We start from the raw sequence: 19,429 nt of genomic DNA, 5'->3' as shown, positions 1-19,429 counted from the left end.
AGCGAAATAAGAGCTTAACTGTTGAACAGCTGATGGCTGTGATGAAGAGACTGTGCAAATTTGCCTCCGGATAAAAACTGAAATTTTACTCCGGCTATAGTCCCAATCTCACTTACGTGAAAGAGTAGTTTACTCATATAACGAATTCTAGGAAATCCATATGCCAACGACCATACCACGCTGAATACATCGGTTCTCGTCCGATCACCGAAATTAAGCAGCGTCGGGATAGCGGGCGCGGTTAGTACTTAGATGGGGGACCGCTTGGGAACACCGCGTGTTGTTGGCTCCCAACAACTTTTTTACCTTTTTGTCAAAGTTTTTAAATACTTTCCTAGTTGTTGTTGTTTTTTATTTTTTATTTTCAGAAAGTCTCATTTTTTTTTTGGGCAGTATACACAACATTGCACAAGTATCGGAATACGAAGGTAGATAGTAAGCAAAAAAAAGTATCTAAGTATCTAAAATAAGCCAGTACATTAGAGTGTTAAATAGTATCTACTACGTTTTGTGAGTCACTTATGCGCGGTATTATGGGAAATAGAATTAGATATTGTATCTGCAAACTTGCAGATACATTTAAAAGATAATATCAATTAAAGAAATACATATATTTTAAATGCGAAATAGCGAAATAAGAGCTTAACTGTTGAACAGCTGATGGCTGTGATGAAGAGACTGTGCAAATTTGCCTCCGGATAAAAACTGAAATTTTACTCCGGCTATAGTCCCAATCTCACTTACGTGAAAGAGTAGTTTACTCATATAACGAATTCTAGGAAATCCATATGCCAACGACCATACCACGCTGAATACATCGGTTCTCGTCCGATCACCGAAATTAAGCAGCGTCGGGATAGCGGGCGCGGTTAGTACTTAGATGGGGGACCGCTTGGGAACACCGCGTGTTGTTGGCTCCCAACAACTTTTTTACCTTTTTGTCAAAGTTTTTAAATACTTTCCTAGTTGTTGTTGTTTTTTATTTTTTTTTTCAGAAAGTCTCATTTTGTTTTTTTTGGCAGTATACACAACATTGCACAAGTATCGGAATACGAAGGTAGATAGTAAGCAAAAAAAAAGTATCTAAGTATCTAAAATAAGCCAGTACATTAGAGTGTTAAATAGTATCTACTACGTTTTGTGAGTCACTTATGCGCGGTATTATGGGAAATAGGATTAGATATTGTATCTGCAAACTTGCAGATACATTTAAAAGATAATATCAATTAAAGAAATACATATATTTTAAATGCGAAATAGCGAAATAAGAGCTTAACTGTTGAACAGCTGATGGCTGTGATGAAGAGACTGTGCAAATTTGCCTCCGGATAAAAACTGAAATTTTACTCCGGCTATAGTCCCAATCTCACTTACGTGAAAGAGTAGTTTACTCATATAACGAATTCTAGGAAATCCATATGCCAACGACCATACCACGCTGAATACATCGGTTCTCGTCCGATCACCGAAATTAAGCAGCGTCGGGATAGCGGGCGCGGTTAGTACTTAGATGGGGGACCGCTTGGGAACACCGCGTGTTGTTGGCTCCCAACAACTTTTTTACCTTTTTGTCAAAGTTTTTAAATACTTTCCTAGTTGTTGTTGTTTTTTATTTTTTATTTTCAGAAAGTCTCATTTTTTTTTTTGGGCAGTATACACAACATTGCACAAGTATCGGAATACGAAGGTAGATAGTAAGCAAAAAAAAGTATCTAAGTATCTAAAATAAGCCAGTACATTAGAGTGTTAAATAGTATCTAATACGTTTTGTGAGTCACTATGCGCGGTATTATGAGAAATAGGATTAGATATTGTATCTGCAAACTTGCAGATACATTTAAAAGATAATATCAATTAAAGAAATACATATATTTTAAATGCGAAATAGCGAAATAAGAGCTTAACTGTTGAACAGCTGATGGCTGTGATGAAGAGACTGTGCAAATTTGCCTCCGGATAAAAACTGAAATTTTACTCCGGCTATAGTCCCAATCTCACTTACGTGAAAGAGTAGTTTACTCATATAACGAATTCTAGGAAATCCATATGCCAACGACCATACCACGCTGAATACATCGGTTCTCGTCCGATCACCGAAATTAAGCAGCGTCGGGATAGCGGGCGCGGTTAGTACTTAGATGGGGGACCGCTTGGGAACACCGCGTGTTGTTGGCTCCCAACAACTTTTTTACCTTTTTGTCAAAGTTTTTAAATACTTTCCTAGTTGTTGTTGTTTTTTATTTTTTATTTTCAGAAAGTCTCATTTTTTTTTTTTTGGCAGTATACACAACATTGCACAAGTATCGGAATACGAAGGTAGATAGTAAGCAAAAAAAAGTATCTAAGTATCTAAAATAAGCCAGTACATTAGAGTGTTAAATAGTATCTAATACGTTTTGTGAGTCACTATGCGCGGTATTATGAGAAATAGGATTAGATATTGTATCTGCAAACTTGCAGATACATTTAAAAGATAATATCAATTAAAGAAATACATATATTTTAAATGCGAAATAGCGAAATAAGAGCTTAACTGTTGAACAGCTGATGGCTGTGATGAAGAGACTGTGCAAATTTGCCTCCGGATAAAAACTGAAATTTTACTCCGGCTATAGTCCCAATCTCACTTACGTGAAAGAGTAGTTTACTCATATAACGAATTCTAGGAAATCCATATGCCAACGACCATACCACGCTGAATACATCGGTTCTCGTCCGATCACCGAAATTAAGCAGCGTCGGGATAGCGGGCGCGGTTAGTACTTAGATGGGGGACCGCTTGGGAACACCGCGTGTTGTTGGCTCCCAACAACTTTTTTACCTTTTTGTCAAAGTTTTTAAATACTTTCCTAGTTGTTGTTGTTTTTTATTTTTTATTTTCAGAAAGTCTCATTTTTTTTTTTGGCAGTATACACAACATTGCACAAGTATCGGAATACGAAGGTAGATAGTAAGCAAAAAAAAGTATCTAAGTATCTAAAATAAGCCAGTACATTAGAGTGTTAAATAGTATCTAATACGTTTTGTGAGTCACTATGCGCGGTATTATGAGAAATAGGATTAGATATTGTATCTGCAAACTTGCAGATACATTTAAAAGATAATATCAATTAAAGAAATACATATATTTTAAATGCGAAATAGCGAAATAAGAGCTTAACTGTTGAACAGCTGATGGCTGTGATGAAGAGACTGTGCAAATTTGCCTCCGGATAAAAACTGAAATTTTACTCCGGCTATAGTCCCAATCTCACTTACGTGAAAGAGTAGTTTACTCATATAACGAATTCTAGGAAATCCATATGCCAACGACCATACCACGCTGAATACATCGGTTCTCGTCCGATCACCGAAATTAAGCAGCGTCGGGATAGCGGGCGCGGTTAGTACTTAGATGGGGGACCGCTTGGGAACACCGCGTGTTGTTGGCTCCCAACAACTTTTTTACCTTTTTGTCAAAGTTTTTAAATACTTTCCTAGTTGTTGTTGTTTTTTATTTTTTTTTTTCAGAAAGTCTCATTTTTTTTTTTGGCAGTATACACAACATTGCACAAGTATCGGAATACGAAGGTAGATAGTAAGCAAAAAAAAGTATCTAAGTATCTAAAATAAGCCAGTACATTAGAGTGTTAAATAGTATCTAATACGTTTTGTGAGTCACTATGCGCGGTATTATGAGAAATAGGATTAGATATTGTATCTGCAAACTTGCAGATACATTTAAAAGATAATATCAATTAAAGAAATACATATATTTTAAATGCGAAATAGCGAAATAAGAGCTTAACTGTTGACCAGCTGATGGCTGTGATGAAGAGACTGTGCAAATTTGCCTCCGGATAAAAACTGAAATTTTACTCCGGCTATAGTCCCAATCTCACTTACGTGAAAGAGTAGTTTACTCATATAACGAATTCTAGGAAATCCATATGCCAACGACCATACCACGCTGAATACATCGGTTCTCGTCCGATCACCGAAATTAAGCAGCGTCGGGATAGCGGGCGCGGTTAGTACTTAGATGGGGGACCGCTTGGGAACACCGCGTGTTGTTGGCTCCCAACAACTTTTTTACCTTTTTGTCAAAGTTTTTAAATACTTTCCTAGTTGTTGTTGTTTTTTATTTTTTATTTTCAGAAAGTCTCATTTTTTTTTTTTGGCAGTATACACAACATTGCACAAGTATCGGAATACGAAGGTAGATAGTAAGCAAAAAAAAGTATCTAAGTATCTAAAATAAGCCAGTACATTAGAGTGTTAAATAGTATCTAATACGTTTTGTGAGTCACTATGCGCGGTATTATGAGAAATAGGATTAGATATTGTATCTGCAAACTTGCAGATACATTTAAAAGATAATATCAATTAAAGAAATACATATATTTTAAATGCGAAATAGCGAAATAAGAGCTTAACTGTTGAACAGCTGATGGCTGTGATGAAGAGACTGTGCAAATTTGCCTCCGGATAAAAACTGAAATTTTACTCCGGCTATAGTCCCAATCTCACTTACGTGAAAGAGTAGTTTACTCATATAACGAATTCTAGGAAATCCATATGCCAACGACCATACCACGCTGAATACATCGGTTCTCGTCCGATCACCGAAATTAAGCAGCGTCGGGATAGCGGGCGCGGTTAGTACTTAGATGGGGGACCGCTTGGGAACACCGCGTGTTGTTGGCTCCCAACAACTTTTTTACCTTTTTGTCAAAGTTTTTAAATACTTTCCTAGTTGTTGTTGTTTTTTATTTTTTATTTTCAGAAAGTCTCATTTTTTTTTTTGGCAGTATACACAACATTGCACAAGTATCGGAATACGAAGGTAGATAGTAAGCAAAAAAAAGTATCTAAGTATCTAAAATAAGCCAGTACATTAGAGTGTTAAATAGTATCTAATACGTTTTGTGAGTCACTATGCGCGGTATTATGAGAAATAGGATTAGATATTGTATCTGCAAACTTGCAGATACATTTAAAAGATAATATCAATTAAAGAAATACATATATTTTAAATGCGAAATAGCGAAATAAGAGCTTAACTGTTGAACAGCTGATGGCTGTGATGAAGAGACTGTGCAAATTTGCCTCCGGATAAAAACTGAAATTTTACTCCGGCTATAGTCCCAATCTCACTTACGTGAAAGAGTAGTTTACTCATATAACGAATTCTAGGAAATCCATATGCCAACGACCATACCACGCTGAATACATCGGTTCTCGTCCGATCACCGAAATTAAGCAGCGTCGGGATAGCGGGCGCGGTTAGTACTTAGATGGGGGACCGCTTGGGAACACCGCGTGTTGTTGGCTCCCAACAACTTTTTTACCTTTTTGTCAAAGTTTTTAAATACTTTCCTAGTTGTTGTTGTTTTTTATTTTTTTTTTTCAGAAAGTCTCATTTTTTTTTTTGGCAGTATACACAACATTGCACAAGTATCGGAATACGAAGGTAGATAGTAAGCAAAAAAAAGTATCTAAGTATCTAAAATAAGCCAGTACATTAGAGTGTTAAATAGTATCTAATACGTTTTGTGAGTCACTATGCGCGGTATTATGAGAAATAGGATTAGATATTGTATCTGCAAACTTGCAGATACATTTAAAAGATAATATCAATTAAAGAAATACATATATTTTAAATGCGAAATAGCGAAATAAGAGCTTAACTGTTGACCAGCTGATGGCTGTGATGAAGAGACTGTGCAAATTTGCCTCCGGATAAAAACTGAAATTTTACTCCGGCTATAGTCCCAATCTCACTTACGTGAAAGAGTAGTTTACTCATATAACGAATTCTAGGAAATCCATATGCCAACGACCATACCACGCTGAATACATCGGTTCTCGTCCGATCACCGAAATTAAGCAGCGTCGGGATAGCGGGCGCGGTTAGTACTTAGATGGGGGACCGCTTGGGAACACCGCGTGTTGTTGGCTCCCAACAACTTTTTTACCTTTTTGTCAAAGTTTTTAAATACTTTCCTAGTTGTTGTTGTTTTTTATTTTTTTTTTCAGAAAGTCTCATTTTTTTTTTTGGCAGTATACACAACATTGCACAAGTATCGGAATACGAAGGTAGATAGTAAGCAAAAAAAAGTATCTAAGTATCTAAAATAAGCCAGTACATTAGAGTGTTAAATAGTATCTACTACGTTTTGTGAGTCACTTATGCGCGGTATTATGGGAAATAGGATTAGATATTGTATCTGCAAACTTGCAGATACATTTAAAAGATAATATCAATTAAAGAAATACATATATTTTAAATGCGAAATAGCGAAATAAGAGCTTAACTGTTGAACAGCTGATGGCTGTGATGAAGAGACTGTGCAAATTTGCCTCCGGATAAAAACTGAAATTTTACTCCGGCTATAGTCCCAATCTCACTTACGTGAAAGAGTAGTTTACTCATATAACGAATTCTAGGAAATCCATATGCCAACGACCATACCACGCTGAATACATCGGTTCTCGTCCGATCACCGAAATTAAGCAGCGTCGGGATAGCGGGCGCGGTTAGTACTTAGATGGGGGACCGCTTGGGAACACCGCGTGTTGTTGGCTCCCAACAACTTTTTTACCTTTTTGTCAAAGTTTTTAAATACTTTCCTAGTTGTTGTTGTTTTTTATTTTTTATTTTCAGAAAGTCTCATTTTTTTTTTGGGCAGTATACACAACATTGCACAAGTATCGGAATACGAAGGTAGATAGTAAGCAAAAAAAAGTATCTAAGTATCTAAAATAAGCCAGTACATTAGAGTGTTAAATAGTATCTAATACGTTTTGTGAGTCACTATGCGCGGTATTATGAGAAATAGGATTAGATATTGTATCTGCAAACTTGCAGATACATTTAAAAGATAATATCAATTAAAGAAATACATATATTTTAAATGCGAAATAGCGAAATAAGAGCTTAACTGTTGAACAGCTGATGGCTGTGATGAAGAGACTGTGCAAATTTGCCTCCGGATAAAAACTGAAATTTTACTCCGGCTATAGTCCCAATCTCACTTACGTGAAAGAGTAGTTTACTCATATAACGAATTCTAGGAAATCCATATGCCAACGACCATACCACGCTGAATACATCGGTTCTCGTCCGATCACCGAAATTAAGCAGCGTCGGGATAGCGGGCGCGGTTAGTACTTAGATGGGGGACCGCTTGGGAACACCGCGTGTTGTTGGCTCCCAACAACTTTTTTACCTTTTTGTCAAAGTTTTTAAATACTTTCCTAGTTGTTGTTGTTTTTTATTTTTTATTTTCAGAAAGTCTCATTTTTTTTTTTGGGCAGTATACACAACATTGCACAAGTATCGGAATACGAAGGTAGATAGTAAGCAAAAAAAAGTATCTAAGTATCTAAAATAAGCCAGTACATTAGAGTGTTAAATAGTATCTACTACGTTTTGTGAGTCACTTATGCGCGGTATTATGGGAAATAGAATTAGATATTGTATCTGCAAACTTGCAGATACATTTAAAAGATAATATCAATTAAAGAAATACATATATTTTAAATGCGAAATAGCGAAATAAGAGCTTAACTGTTGAACAGCTGATGGCTGTGATGAAGAGACTGTGCAAATTTGCCTCCGGATAAAAACTGAAATTTTACTCCGGCTATAGTCCCAATCTCACTTACGTGAAAGAGTAGTTTACTCATATAACGAATTCTAGGAAATCCATATGCCAACGACCATACCACGCTGAATACATCGGTTCTCGTCCGATCACCGAAATTAAGCAGCGTCGGGATAGCGGGCGCGGTTAGTACTTAGATGGGGGACCGCTTGGGAACACCGCGTGTTGTTGGCTCCCAACAACTTTTTTACCTTTTTGTCAAAGTTTTTAAATACTTTCCTAGTTGTTGTTGTTTTTTATTTTTTATTTTCAGAAAGTCTCATTTTTTTTTTGGGCAGTATACACAACATTGCACAAGTACCGGAATACGAAGGTAGATAGTAAGCAAAAAAAAGTATCTAAGTATCTAAAATAAGCCAGTACATTAGAGTGTTAAATAGTATCTAATACGTTTTGTGAGTCACTATGCGCGGTATTATGAGAAATAGGATTAGATATTGTATCTGCAAACTTGCAGATACATTTAAAAGATAATATCAATTAAAGAAATACATATATTTTAAATGCGAAATAGCGAAATAAGAGCTTAACTGTTGAACAGCTGATGGCTGTGATGAAGAGACTGTGCAAATTTGCCTCCGGATAAAAACTGAAATTTTACTCCGGCTATAGTCCCAATCTCACTTACGTGAAAGAGTAGTTTACTCATATAACGAATTCTAGGAAATCCATATGCCAACGACCATACCACGCTGAATACATCGGTTCTCGTCCGATCACCGAAATTAAGCAGCGTCGGGATAGCGGGCGCGGTTAGTACTTAGATGGGGGACCGCTTGGGAACACCGCGTGTTGTTGGCTCCCAACAACTTTTTTACCTTTTTGTCAAAGTTTTTAAATACTTTCCTAGTTGTTGTTGTTTTTTATTTTTTATTTTCAGAAAGTCTCATTTTTTTTTTTTTTGGCAGTATACACAACATTGCACAAGTATCGGAATACGAAGGTAGATAGTAAGCAAAAAAAAGTATCTAAGTATCTAAAATAAGCCAGTACATTAGAGTGTTAAATAGTATCTAATACGTTTTGTGAGTCACTATGCGCGGTATTATGAGAAATAGGATTAGATATTGTATCTGCAAACTTGCAGATACATTTAAAAGATAATATCAATTAAAGAAATACATATATTTTAAATGCGAAATAGCGAAATAAGAGCTTAACTGTTGAACAGCTGATGGCTGTGATGAAGAGACTGTGCAAATTTGCCTCCGGATAAAAACTGAAATTTTACTCCGGCTATAGTCCCAATCTCACTTACGTGAAAGAGTAGTTTACTCATATAACGAATTCTAGGAAATCCATATGCCAACGACCATACCACGCTGAATACATCGGTTCTCGTCCGATCACCGAAATTAAGCAGCGTCGGGATAGCGGGCGCGGTTAGTACTTAGATGGGGGACCGCTTGGGAACACCGCGTGTTGTTGGCTCCCAACAACTTTTTTACCTTTTTGTCAAAGTTTTTAAATACTTTCCTAGTTGTTGTTGTTTTTTATTTTTTTTTTTCAGAAAGTCTCATTTTTTTTTTTGGCAGTATACACAACATTGCACAAGTATCGGAATACGAAGGTAGATAGTAAGCAAAAAAAAGTATCTAAGTATCTAAAATAAGCCAGTACATTAGAGTGTTAAATAGTATCTAATACGTTTTGTGAGTCACTATGCGCGGTATTATGAGAAATAGGATTAGATATTGTATCTGCAAACTTGCAGATACATTTAAAAGATAATATCAATTAAAGAAATACATATATTTTAAATGCGAAATAGCGAAATAAGAGCTTAACTGTTGACCAGCTGATGGCTGTGATGAAGAGACTGTGCAAATTTGCCTCCGGATAAAAACTGAAATTTTACTCCGGCTATAGTCCCAATCTCACTTACGTGAAAGAGTAGTTTACTCATATAACGAATTCTAGGAAATCCATATGCCAACGACCATACCACGCTGAATACATCGGTTCTCGTCCGATCACCGAAATTAAGCAGCGTCGGGATAGCGGGCGCGGTTAGTACTTAGATGGGGGACCGCTTGGGAACACCGCGTGTTGTTGGCTCCCAACAACTTTTTTACCTTTTTGTCAAAGTTTTTAAATACTTTCCTAGTTGTTGTTGTTTTTTATTTTTTATTTTCAGAAAGTCTCATTTTTTTTTTTTGGGCAGTATACACAACATTGCACAAGTATCGGAATACGAAGGTAGATAGTAAGCAAAAAAAAGTATCTAAGTATCTAAAATAAGCCAGTACATTAGAGTGTTAAATAGTATCTAATACGTTTTGTGAGTCACTATGCGCGGTATTATGAGAAATAGGATTAGATATTGTATCTGCAAACTTGCAGATACATTTAAAAGATAATATCAATTAAAGAAATACATATATTTTAAATGCGAAATAGCGAAATAAGAGCTTAACTGTTGACCAGCTGATGGCTGTGATGAAGAGACTGTGCAAATTTGCCTCCGGATAAAAACTGAAATTTTACTCCGGCTATAGTCCCAATCTCACTTACGTGAAAGAGTAGTTTACTCATATAACGAATTCTAGGAAATCCATATGCCAACGACCATACCACGCTGAATACATCGGTTCTCGTCCGATCACCGAAATTAAGCAGCGTCGGGATAGCGGGCGCGGTTAGTACTTAGATGGGGGACCGCTTGGGAACACCGCGTGTTGTTGGCTCCCAACAACTTTTTTACCTTTTTGTCAAAGTTTTTAAATACTTTCCTAGTTGTTGTTGTTTTTTATTTTTTATTTTCAGAAAGTCTCATTTTTTTTTTTGGGCAGTATACGCAACATTGCACAAGTATCGGAATACGAAGGTAGATAGTAAGCAAAAAAAAGTATCTAAGTATCTAAAATAAGCCAGTACATTAGAGTGTTAAATAGTATCTACTACGTTTTGTGAGTCACTTATGCGCGGTATTATGGGAAATAGAATTAGATATTGTATCTGCAAACTTGCAGATACATTTAAAAGATAATATCAATTAAAGAAATACATATATTTTAAATGCGAAATAGCGAAATAAGAGCTTAACTGTTGAACAGCTGATGGCTGTGATGAAGAGACTGTGCAAATTTGCCTCCGGATAAAAACTGAAATTTTACTCCGGCTATAGTCCCAATCTCACTTACGTGAAAGAGTAGTTTACTCATATAACGAATTCTAGGAAATCCATATGCCAACGACCATACCACGCTGAATACATCGGTTCTCGTCCGATCACCGAAATTAAGCAGCGTCGGGATAGCGGGCGCGGTTAGTACTTAGATGGGGGACCGCTTGGGAACACCGCGTGTTGTTGGCTCCCAACAACTTTTTTACCTTTTTGTCAAAGTTTTTAAATACTTTCCTAGTTGTTGTTGTTTTTTATTTTTTATTTTCAGAAAGTCTCATTTTTTTTTTGGGCAGTATACACAACATTGCACAAGTATCGGAATACGAAGGTAGATAGTAAGCAAAAAAAAGTATCTAAGTATCTAAAATAAGCCAGTACATTAGAGTGTTAAATAGTATCTAATACGTTTTGTGAGTCACTATGCGCGGTATTATGAGAAATAGGATTAGATATTGTATCTGCAAACTTGCAGATACATTTAAAAGATAATATCAATTAAAGAAATACATATATTTTAAATGCGAAATAGCGAAATAAGAGCTTAACTGTTGAACAGCTGATGGCTGTGATGAAGAGACTGTGCAAATTTGCCTCCGGATAAAAACTGAAATTTTACTCCGGCTATAGTCCCAATCTCACTTACGTGAAAGAGTAGTTTACTCATATAACGAATTCTAGGAAATCCATATGCCAACGACCATACCACGCTGAATACATCGGTTCTCGTCCGATCACCGAAATTAAGCAGCGTCGGGATAGCGGGCGCGGTTAGTACTTAGATGGGGGACCGCTTGGGAACACCGCGTGTTGTTGGCTCCCAACAACTTTTTTACCTTTTTGTCAAAGTTTTTAAATACTTTCCTAGTTGTTGTTGTTTTTTATTTTTTATTTTCAGAAAGTCTCATTTTTTTTTTGGCAGTATACACAACATTGCACAAGTATCGGAATACGAAGGTAGATAGTAAGCAAAAAAAAGTATCTAAGTATCTAAAATAAGCCAGTACATTAGAGTGTTAAATAGTATCTAATACGTTTTGTGAGTCACTGTGCGCGGTATTATGAGAAATAGGATTAGATATTGTATCTGCAAACTTGCAGATACATTTAAAAGATAATATCAATTAAAGAAATACATATATTTTAAATGCGAAATAGCGAAATAAGAGCTTAACTGTTGAACAGCTGATGGCTGTGATGAAGAGACTGTGCAAATTTGCCTCCGGATAAAAACTGAAATTTTACTCCGGCTATAGTCCCAATCTCACTTACGTGAAAGAGTAGTTTACTCATATAACGAATTCTAGGAAATCCATATGCCAACGACCATACCACGCTGAATACATCGGTTCTCGTCCGATCACCGAAATTAAGCAGCGTCGGGATAGCGGGCGCGGTTAGTACTTAGATGGGGGACCGCTTGGGAACACCGCGTGTTGTTGGCTCCCAACAACTTTTTTACCTTTTTGTCAAAGTTTTTAAATACTTTCCTAGTTGTTGTTGTTTTTTATTTTTTTTTTTTCAGAAAGTCTCATTTTTTTTTTTGGGCAGTATACACAACATTGCACAAGTATCGGAATACGAAGGTAGATAGTAAGCAAAAAAAAGTATCTAAGTATCTAAAATAAGCCAGTACATTAGAGTGTTAAATAGTATCTAATACGTTTTGTGAGTCACTATGCGCGGTATTATGAGAAATAGGATTAGATATTGTATCTGCAAACTTGCAGATACATTTAAAAGATAATATCAATTAAAGAAATACATATATTTTAAATGCGAAATAGCGAAATAAGAGCTTAACTGTTGAACAGCTGATGGCTGTGATGAAGAGACTGTGCAAATTTGCCTCCGGATAAAAACTGAAATTTTACTCCGGCTATAGTCCCAATCTCACTTACGTGAAAGAGTAGTTTACTCATATAACGAATTCTAGGAAATCCATATGCCAACGACCATACCACGCTGAATACATCGGTTCTCGTCCGATCACCGAAATTAAGCAGCGTCGGGATAGCGGGCGCGGTTAGTACTTAGATGGGGGACCGCTTGGGAACACCGCGTGTTGTTGGCTCCCAACAACTTTTTTACCTTTTTGTCAAAGTTTTTAAATACTTTCCTAGTTGTTGTTGTTTTTTATTTTTTTTTTCAGAAAGTCTCATTTTTTTTTTTGGCAGTATACACAACATTGCACAAGTATCGGAATACGAAGGTAGATAGTAAGCAAAAAAAAGTATCTAAGTATCTAAAATAAGCCAGTACATTAGAGTGTTAAATAGTATCTAATACGTTTTGTGAGTCACTATGCGCGGTATTATGAGAAATAGGATTAGATATTGTATCTGCAAACTTGCAGATACATTTAAAAGATAATATCAATTAAAGAAATACATATATTTTAAATGCGAAATAGCGAAATAAGAGCTTAACTGTTGACCAGCTGATGGCTGTGATGAAGAGACTGTGCAAATTTGCCTCCGGATAAAAACTGAAATTTTACTCCGGCTATAGTCCCAATCTCACTTACGTGAAAGAGTAGTTTACTCATATAACGAATTCTAGGAAATCCATATGCCAACGACCATACCACGCTGAATACATCGGTTCTCGTCCGATCACCGAAATTAAGCAGCGTCGGGATAGCGGGCGCGGTTAGTACTTAGATGGGGGACCGCTTGGGAACACCGCGTGTTGTTGGCTCCCAACAACTTTTTTACCTTTTTGTCAAAGTTTTTAAATACTTTCCTAGTTGTTGTTGTTTTTTATTTTTTATTTTCAGAAAGTCTCATTTTTTTTTTTGGGCAGTATACGCAACATTGCACAAGTATCGGAATACGAAGGTAGATAGTAAGCAAAAAAAAGTATCTAAGTATCTAAAATAAGCCAGTACATTAGAGTGTTAAATAGTATCTACTACGTTTTGTGAGTCACTTATGCGCGGTATTATGGGAAATAGAATTAGATATTGTATCTGCAAACTTGCAGATACATTTAAAAGATAATATCAATTAAAGAAATACATATATTTTAAATGCGAAATAGCGAAATAAGAGCTTAACTGTTGAACAGCTGATGGCTGTGATGAAGAGACTGTGCAAATTTGCCTCCGGATAAAAACTGAAATTTTACTCCGGCTATAGTCCCAATCTCACTTACGTGAAAGAGTAGTTTACTCATATAACGAATTCTAGGAAATCCATATGCCAACGACCATACCACGCTGAATACATCGGTTCTCGTCCGATCACCGAAATTAAGCAGCGTCGGGATAGCGGGCGCGGTTAGTACTTAGATGGGGGACCGCTTGGGAACACCGCGTGTTGTTGGCTCCCAACAACTTTTTTACCTTTTTGTCAAAGTTTTTAAATACTTTCCTAGTTGTTGTTGTTTTTTATTTTTTATTTTCAGAAAGTCTCATTTTTTTTTTGGGCAGTATACACAACATTGCACAAGTATCGGAATACGAAGGTAGATAGTAAGCAAAAAAAAGTATCTAAGTATCTAAAATAAGCCAGTACATTAGAGTGTTAAATAGTATCTAATACGTTTTGTGAGTCACTATGCGCGGTATTATGAGAAATAGGATTAGATATTGTATCTGCAAACTTGCAGATACATTTAAAAGATAATATCAATTAAAGAAATACATATATTTTAAATGCGAAATAGCGAAATAAGAGCTTAACTGTTGAACAGCTGATGGCTGTGATGAAGAGACTGTGCAAATTTGCCTCCGGATAAAAACTGAAATTTTACTCCGGCTATAGTCCCAATCTCACTTACGTGAAAGAGTAGTTTACTCATATAACGAATTCTAGGAAATCCATATGCCAACGACCATACCACGCTGAATACATCGGTTCTCGTCCGATCACCGAAATTAAGCAGCGTCGGGATAGCGGGCGCGGTTAGTACTTAGATGGGGGACCGCTTGGGAACACCGCGTGTTGTTGGCTCCCAACAACTTTTTTACCTTTTTGTCAAAGTTTTTAAATACTTTCCTAGTTGTTGTTGTTTTTTATTTTTTATTTTCAGAAAGTCTCATTTTTTTTTTGGCAGTATACACAACATTGCACAAGTATCGGAATACGAAGGTAGATAGTAAGCAAAAAAAAGTATCTAAGTATCTAAAATAAGCCAGTACATTAGAGTGTTAAATAGTATCTAATACGTTTTGTGAGTCACTGTGCGCGGTATTATGAGAAATAGGATTAGATATTGTATCTGCAAACTTGCAGATACATTTAAAAGATAATATCAATTAAAGAAATACATATATTTTAAATGCGAAATAGCGAAATAAGAGCTTAACTGTTGAACAGCTGATGGCTGTGATGAAGAGACTGTGCAAATTTGCCTCCGGATAAAAACTGAAATTTTACTCCGGCTATAGTCCCAATCTCACTTACGTGAAAGAGTAGTTTACTCATATAACGAATTCTAGGAAATCCATATGCCAACGACCATACCACGCTGAATACATCGGTTCTCGTCCGATCACCGAAATTAAGCAGCGTCGGGATAGCGGGCGCGGTTAGTACTTAGATGGGGGATCGCTTGGGAACACCGCGTGTTGTTGGCTCCCAACAACTTTTTTACCTTTTTGTCAAAGTTTTTAAATACTTTCCTAGTTGTTGTTGTTTTTTATTTTTTTTTTTTCAGAAAGTCTCATTTTTTTTTTTGGGCAGTATACACAACATTGCACAAGTATCGGAATACGAAGGTAGATAGTAAGCAAAAAAAAGTATCTAAGTATCTAAAATAAGCCAGTACATTAGAGTGTTAAATAGTATCTAATACGTTTTGTGAGTCACTATGCGCGGTATTATGAGAAATAGGATTAGATATTGTATCTGCAAACTTGCAGATACATTTAAAAGATAATATCAATTAAAGAAATACATATATTTTAAATGCGAAATAGCGAAATAAGAGCTTAACTGTTGAACAGCTGATGGCTGTGATGAAGAGACTGTGCAAATTTGCCTCCGGATAAAAACTGAAATTTTACTCCGGCTATAGTCCCAATCTCACTTACGTGAAAGAGTAGTTTACTCATATAACGAATTCTAGGAAATCCATATGCCAACGACCATACCACGCTGAATACATCGGTTCTCGTCCGATCACCGAAATTAAGCAGCGTCGGGATAGCGGGCGCGGTTAGTACTTAGATGGGGGACCGCTTGGGAACACCGCGTGTTGTTGGCTCCCAACAACTTTTTTACCTTTTTGTCAAAGTTTTTAAATACTTTCCTAGTTGTTGTTGTTTTTTATTTTTTTTTTTCAGAAAGTCTCATTTTTTTTTTTGGCAGTATACACAACATTGCACAAGTATCGGAATACGAAGGTAGATAGTAAGCAAAAAAAAGTATCTAAGTATCTAAAATAAGCCAGTACATTAGAGTGTTAAATAGTATCTAATACGTTTTGTGAGTCACTATGCGCGGTATTATGAGAAATAGGATTAGATATTGTATCTGCAAACTTGCAGATACATTTAAAAGATAATATCAATTAAAGAAATACATATATTTTAAATGCGAAATAGCGAAATAAGAGCTTAACTGTTGACCAGCTGATGGCTGTGATGAAGAGACTGTGCAAATTTGCCTCCGGATAAAAACTGAAATTTTACTCCGGCTATAGTCCCAATCTCACTTACGTGAAAGAGTAGTTTACTCATATAACGAATTCTAGGAAATCCATATGCCAACGACCATACCACGCTGAATACATCGGTTCTCGTCCGATCACCGAAATTAAGCAGCGTCGGGATAGCGGGCGCGGTTAGTACTTAGATGGGGGACCGCTTGGGAACACCGCGTGTTGTTGGCTCCCAACAACTTTTTTACCTTTTTGTCAAAGTTTTTAAATACTTTCCTAGTTGTTGTTGTTTTTTATTTTTTTTTTTCAGAAAGTCTCATTTTGTTTTTTTTGGCAGTATACACAACATTGCACAAGTATCGGAATACGAAGGTAGATAGTAAGCAAAAAAAAAGTATCTAAGTATCTAAAATAAGCCAGTACATTAGAGTGTTAAATAGTATCTACTACGTTTTGTGAGTCACTTATGCGCGGTATTATGGGAAATAGGATTAGATATTGTATCTGCAAACTTGCAGATACATTTAAAAGATAATATCAATTAAAGAAATACATATATTTTAAATGCGAAATAGCGAAATAAGAGCTTAACTGTTGAACAGCTGATGGCTGTGATGAAGAGACTGTGCAAATTTGCCTCCGGATAAAAACTGAAATTTTACTCCGGCTATAGTCCCAATCTCACTTACGTGAAAGAGTAGTTTACTCATATAACGAATTCTAGGAAATCCATATGCCAACGACCATACCACGCTGAATACATCGGTTCTCGTCCGATCACCGAAATTAAGCAGCGTCGGGATAGCGGGCGCGGTTAGTACTTAGATGGGGGACCGCTTGGGAACACCGCGTGTTGTTGGCTCCCAACAACTTTTTTACCTTTTTGTCAAAGTTTTTAAATACTTTCCTAGTTGTTGTTGTTTTTTATTTTTTTTTTCAGAAAGTCTCATTTTTTTTTTGGGCAGTATACACAACATTGCACAAGTATCGGAATACGAAGGTAGATAGTAAGCAAAAAAAAGTATCTAAGTATCTAAAATAAGCCAGTACATTAGAGTGTTAAATAGTATCTAATACGTTTTGTGAGTCACTATGCGCGGTATTATGAAAAATAGGATTAGATATTGTATCTGCAAACTTGCAGATACATTTAAAAGATAATATCAATTAAAGAAATACATATATTTTAAATGCGAAATAGCGAAATAAGAGCTTAACTGTTGACCAGCTGATGGCTGTGATGAAGAGACTGTGCAAATTTGCCTCCGGATAAAACTGAAATTTTACTCCGGCTATAGTCCCAATCTCACTTACGTGAAAGAGTAGTTTACTCATATAACGAATTCTAGGAAATCCATATGCCAACGACCATACCACGCTGAATACATCGGTTCTCGTCCGATCACCGAAATTAAGCAGCGTCGGGATAGCGGGCGCGGTTAGTACTTAGATGGGGGACCGCTTGGGAACACCGCGTGTTGTTGGCTCCCAACAACTTTTTTACCTTTTTGTCAAAGTTTTTAAATACTTTCCTAGTTGTTGTTGTTTTTTATTTTTTTTTTTCAGAAAGTCTCATTTTTTTTTTTGGGCAGTATACACAACATTGCACAAGTATCGGAATACGAAGGTAGATAGTAAGCAAAAAAAAGTATCTAAGTATCTAAAATAAGCCAGTACATTAGAGTGTTAAATAGTATCTAATACGTTTTGTGAGTCACTATGCGCGGTATTATGAGAAATAGGATTAGATATTGTATCTGCAAACTTGCAGATACATATAAAAGATAATATCAATTAAAGAAATACATATATTTTAAATGCGAAATAGCGAAATAAGAGCTTAACTGTTGAACAGCTGATGGCTGTGATGAAGAGACTGTGCAAATTTGCCTCCGGATAAAAACTGAAATTTTACTCCGGCTATAGTCCCAATCTCACTTACGTGAAAGAGTAGTTTACTCATATAACGAATTCTAGGAAATCCATATGCCAACGACCATACCACGCTGAATACATCGGTTCTCGTCCGATCACCGAAATTAAGCAGCGTCGGGATAGCGGGCGCGGTTAGTACTTAGATGGGGGACCGCTTGGGAACACCGCGTGTTATTGGCTCCCAACAACTTTTTTACCTTTTTGTCAAAGTTTTTAAATACTTTCCTAGTTGTTGTTGTTTTTTATTTTTTTTTTTTCAGAAAGTCTCATTTTTTTTTGGGCAGTATACACAACATTGCACAAGTATCGGAATACGAAGGTAGATAGTAAGCAAAAAAAAGTATCTAAGTATCTAAAATAAGCCAGTACATTAGAGTGTTAAATAGTATCTAATACGTTTTGTGAGTCACTATGCGCGGTATTATGAAAAATAGGATTAGATATTGTATCTGCAAACTTGCAGATACATTTAAAAGATAATATCAATTAAAGAAATACATATATTTTAAATGCGAAATAGCGAAATAAGAGCTTAACTGTTGACCAGCTGATGGCTGTGATGAAGAGACTGTGCAAATTTGCCTCCGGATAAAAACTGAAATTTTACTCCGGCTATAGTCCCAATCTCACTTACGTGAAAGAGTAGTTTACTCATATAACGAATTCTAGGAAATCCATATGCCAACGACCATACCACGCTGAATACATCGGTTCTCGTCCGATCACCGAAATTAAGCAGCGTCGGGATAGCGGGCGCGGTTAGTACTTAGATGGGGGACCGCTTGGGAACACCGCGTGTTGTTGGCTCCCAACAACTTTTTTACCTTTTTGTCAAAGTTTTTAAATACTTTCCTAGTTGTTGTTGTTTTTTATTTTTTATTTTCAGAAAGTCTCATTTTTTTTTTTGGGCAGTATACACAACATTGCACAAGTATCGGAATACGAAGGTAGATAGTAAGCAAAAAAAAGTATCTAAGTATCTAAAATAAGCCAGTACATTAGAGTGTTAAATAGTATCTAATACGTTTTGTGAGTCACTATGCGCGGTATTATGAGAAATAGGATTAGATATTGTATCTGCAAACTTGCAGATACATTTAAAAGATAATATCAA

At 36.2% G+C, this 19,429-nt stretch overlaps 31 pseudogenes; all 31 read left to right on the top strand.

Moving 5' to 3' along the window:
- Positions 1–162: 162 nt before the first annotated feature.
- LOC128920901 (5S ribosomal RNA) lies at positions 163–289 on the top strand (annotated as a pseudogene).
- A 501-nt stretch (positions 290–790) lies between these two features.
- Positions 791–917, top strand: LOC128920900 (5S ribosomal RNA; annotated as a pseudogene).
- A 503-nt stretch (positions 918–1,420) lies between these two features.
- Positions 1,421–1,547, top strand: LOC128920898 (5S ribosomal RNA; annotated as a pseudogene).
- A 501-nt stretch (positions 1,548–2,048) lies between these two features.
- On the top strand, positions 2,049–2,175 carry LOC128920897 (5S ribosomal RNA; annotated as a pseudogene).
- Positions 2,176–2,677: 502 nt separating this feature from the next.
- On the top strand, positions 2,678–2,804 carry LOC128920896 (5S ribosomal RNA; annotated as a pseudogene).
- A 500-nt stretch (positions 2,805–3,304) lies between these two features.
- Positions 3,305–3,431, top strand: LOC128920895 (5S ribosomal RNA; annotated as a pseudogene).
- A 500-nt stretch (positions 3,432–3,931) lies between these two features.
- Positions 3,932–4,058, top strand: LOC128920894 (5S ribosomal RNA; annotated as a pseudogene).
- Positions 4,059–4,559: 501 nt separating this feature from the next.
- Positions 4,560–4,686, top strand: LOC128920892 (5S ribosomal RNA; annotated as a pseudogene).
- A 500-nt stretch (positions 4,687–5,186) lies between these two features.
- LOC128920891 (5S ribosomal RNA) lies at positions 5,187–5,313 on the top strand (annotated as a pseudogene).
- Positions 5,314–5,813: 500 nt separating this feature from the next.
- Positions 5,814–5,940, top strand: LOC128920890 (5S ribosomal RNA; annotated as a pseudogene).
- Positions 5,941–6,440: 500 nt separating this feature from the next.
- LOC128920889 (5S ribosomal RNA) lies at positions 6,441–6,567 on the top strand (annotated as a pseudogene).
- Positions 6,568–7,067: 500 nt separating this feature from the next.
- Positions 7,068–7,194, top strand: LOC128920888 (5S ribosomal RNA; annotated as a pseudogene).
- A 502-nt stretch (positions 7,195–7,696) lies between these two features.
- On the top strand, positions 7,697–7,823 carry LOC128920887 (5S ribosomal RNA; annotated as a pseudogene).
- A 500-nt stretch (positions 7,824–8,323) lies between these two features.
- On the top strand, positions 8,324–8,450 carry LOC128920886 (5S ribosomal RNA; annotated as a pseudogene).
- Positions 8,451–8,953: 503 nt separating this feature from the next.
- Positions 8,954–9,080, top strand: LOC128920885 (5S ribosomal RNA; annotated as a pseudogene).
- Positions 9,081–9,580: 500 nt separating this feature from the next.
- Positions 9,581–9,707, top strand: LOC128920884 (5S ribosomal RNA; annotated as a pseudogene).
- A 502-nt stretch (positions 9,708–10,209) lies between these two features.
- LOC128920883 (5S ribosomal RNA) lies at positions 10,210–10,336 on the top strand (annotated as a pseudogene).
- Positions 10,337–10,838: 502 nt separating this feature from the next.
- LOC128920881 (5S ribosomal RNA) lies at positions 10,839–10,965 on the top strand (annotated as a pseudogene).
- Positions 10,966–11,465: 500 nt separating this feature from the next.
- Positions 11,466–11,592, top strand: LOC128920880 (5S ribosomal RNA; annotated as a pseudogene).
- A 499-nt stretch (positions 11,593–12,091) lies between these two features.
- Positions 12,092–12,218, top strand: LOC128920879 (5S ribosomal RNA; annotated as a pseudogene).
- A 502-nt stretch (positions 12,219–12,720) lies between these two features.
- On the top strand, positions 12,721–12,847 carry LOC128920878 (5S ribosomal RNA; annotated as a pseudogene).
- Positions 12,848–13,346: 499 nt separating this feature from the next.
- On the top strand, positions 13,347–13,473 carry LOC128920877 (5S ribosomal RNA; annotated as a pseudogene).
- A 502-nt stretch (positions 13,474–13,975) lies between these two features.
- On the top strand, positions 13,976–14,102 carry LOC128920876 (5S ribosomal RNA; annotated as a pseudogene).
- Positions 14,103–14,602: 500 nt separating this feature from the next.
- On the top strand, positions 14,603–14,729 carry LOC128920875 (5S ribosomal RNA; annotated as a pseudogene).
- A 499-nt stretch (positions 14,730–15,228) lies between these two features.
- On the top strand, positions 15,229–15,355 carry LOC128920731 (5S ribosomal RNA; annotated as a pseudogene).
- A 502-nt stretch (positions 15,356–15,857) lies between these two features.
- Positions 15,858–15,984, top strand: LOC128920874 (5S ribosomal RNA; annotated as a pseudogene).
- A 500-nt stretch (positions 15,985–16,484) lies between these two features.
- Positions 16,485–16,611, top strand: LOC128920873 (5S ribosomal RNA; annotated as a pseudogene).
- Positions 16,612–17,115: 504 nt separating this feature from the next.
- Positions 17,116–17,242, top strand: LOC128920872 (5S ribosomal RNA; annotated as a pseudogene).
- Positions 17,243–17,740: 498 nt separating this feature from the next.
- Positions 17,741–17,867, top strand: LOC128920870 (5S ribosomal RNA; annotated as a pseudogene).
- A 501-nt stretch (positions 17,868–18,368) lies between these two features.
- Positions 18,369–18,495, top strand: LOC128920744 (5S ribosomal RNA; annotated as a pseudogene).
- Positions 18,496–18,995: 500 nt separating this feature from the next.
- Positions 18,996–19,122, top strand: LOC128920869 (5S ribosomal RNA; annotated as a pseudogene).
- Positions 19,123–19,429: the final 307 nt, after the last annotated feature.

The sequence above is a fragment of the Zeugodacus cucurbitae genome, chromosome 3, assembly GCF_028554725.1.
Source record: "Zeugodacus cucurbitae isolate PBARC_wt_2022May chromosome 3, idZeuCucr1.2, whole genome shotgun sequence".
In the NCBI taxonomy this organism is placed as follows: Eukaryota; Metazoa; Arthropoda; class Insecta; order Diptera; family Tephritidae; genus Zeugodacus; species Zeugodacus cucurbitae.
Note: the sequence above shows the minus strand (reverse complement) of the source record. Positions and strands in the feature narration are given on the sequence as shown.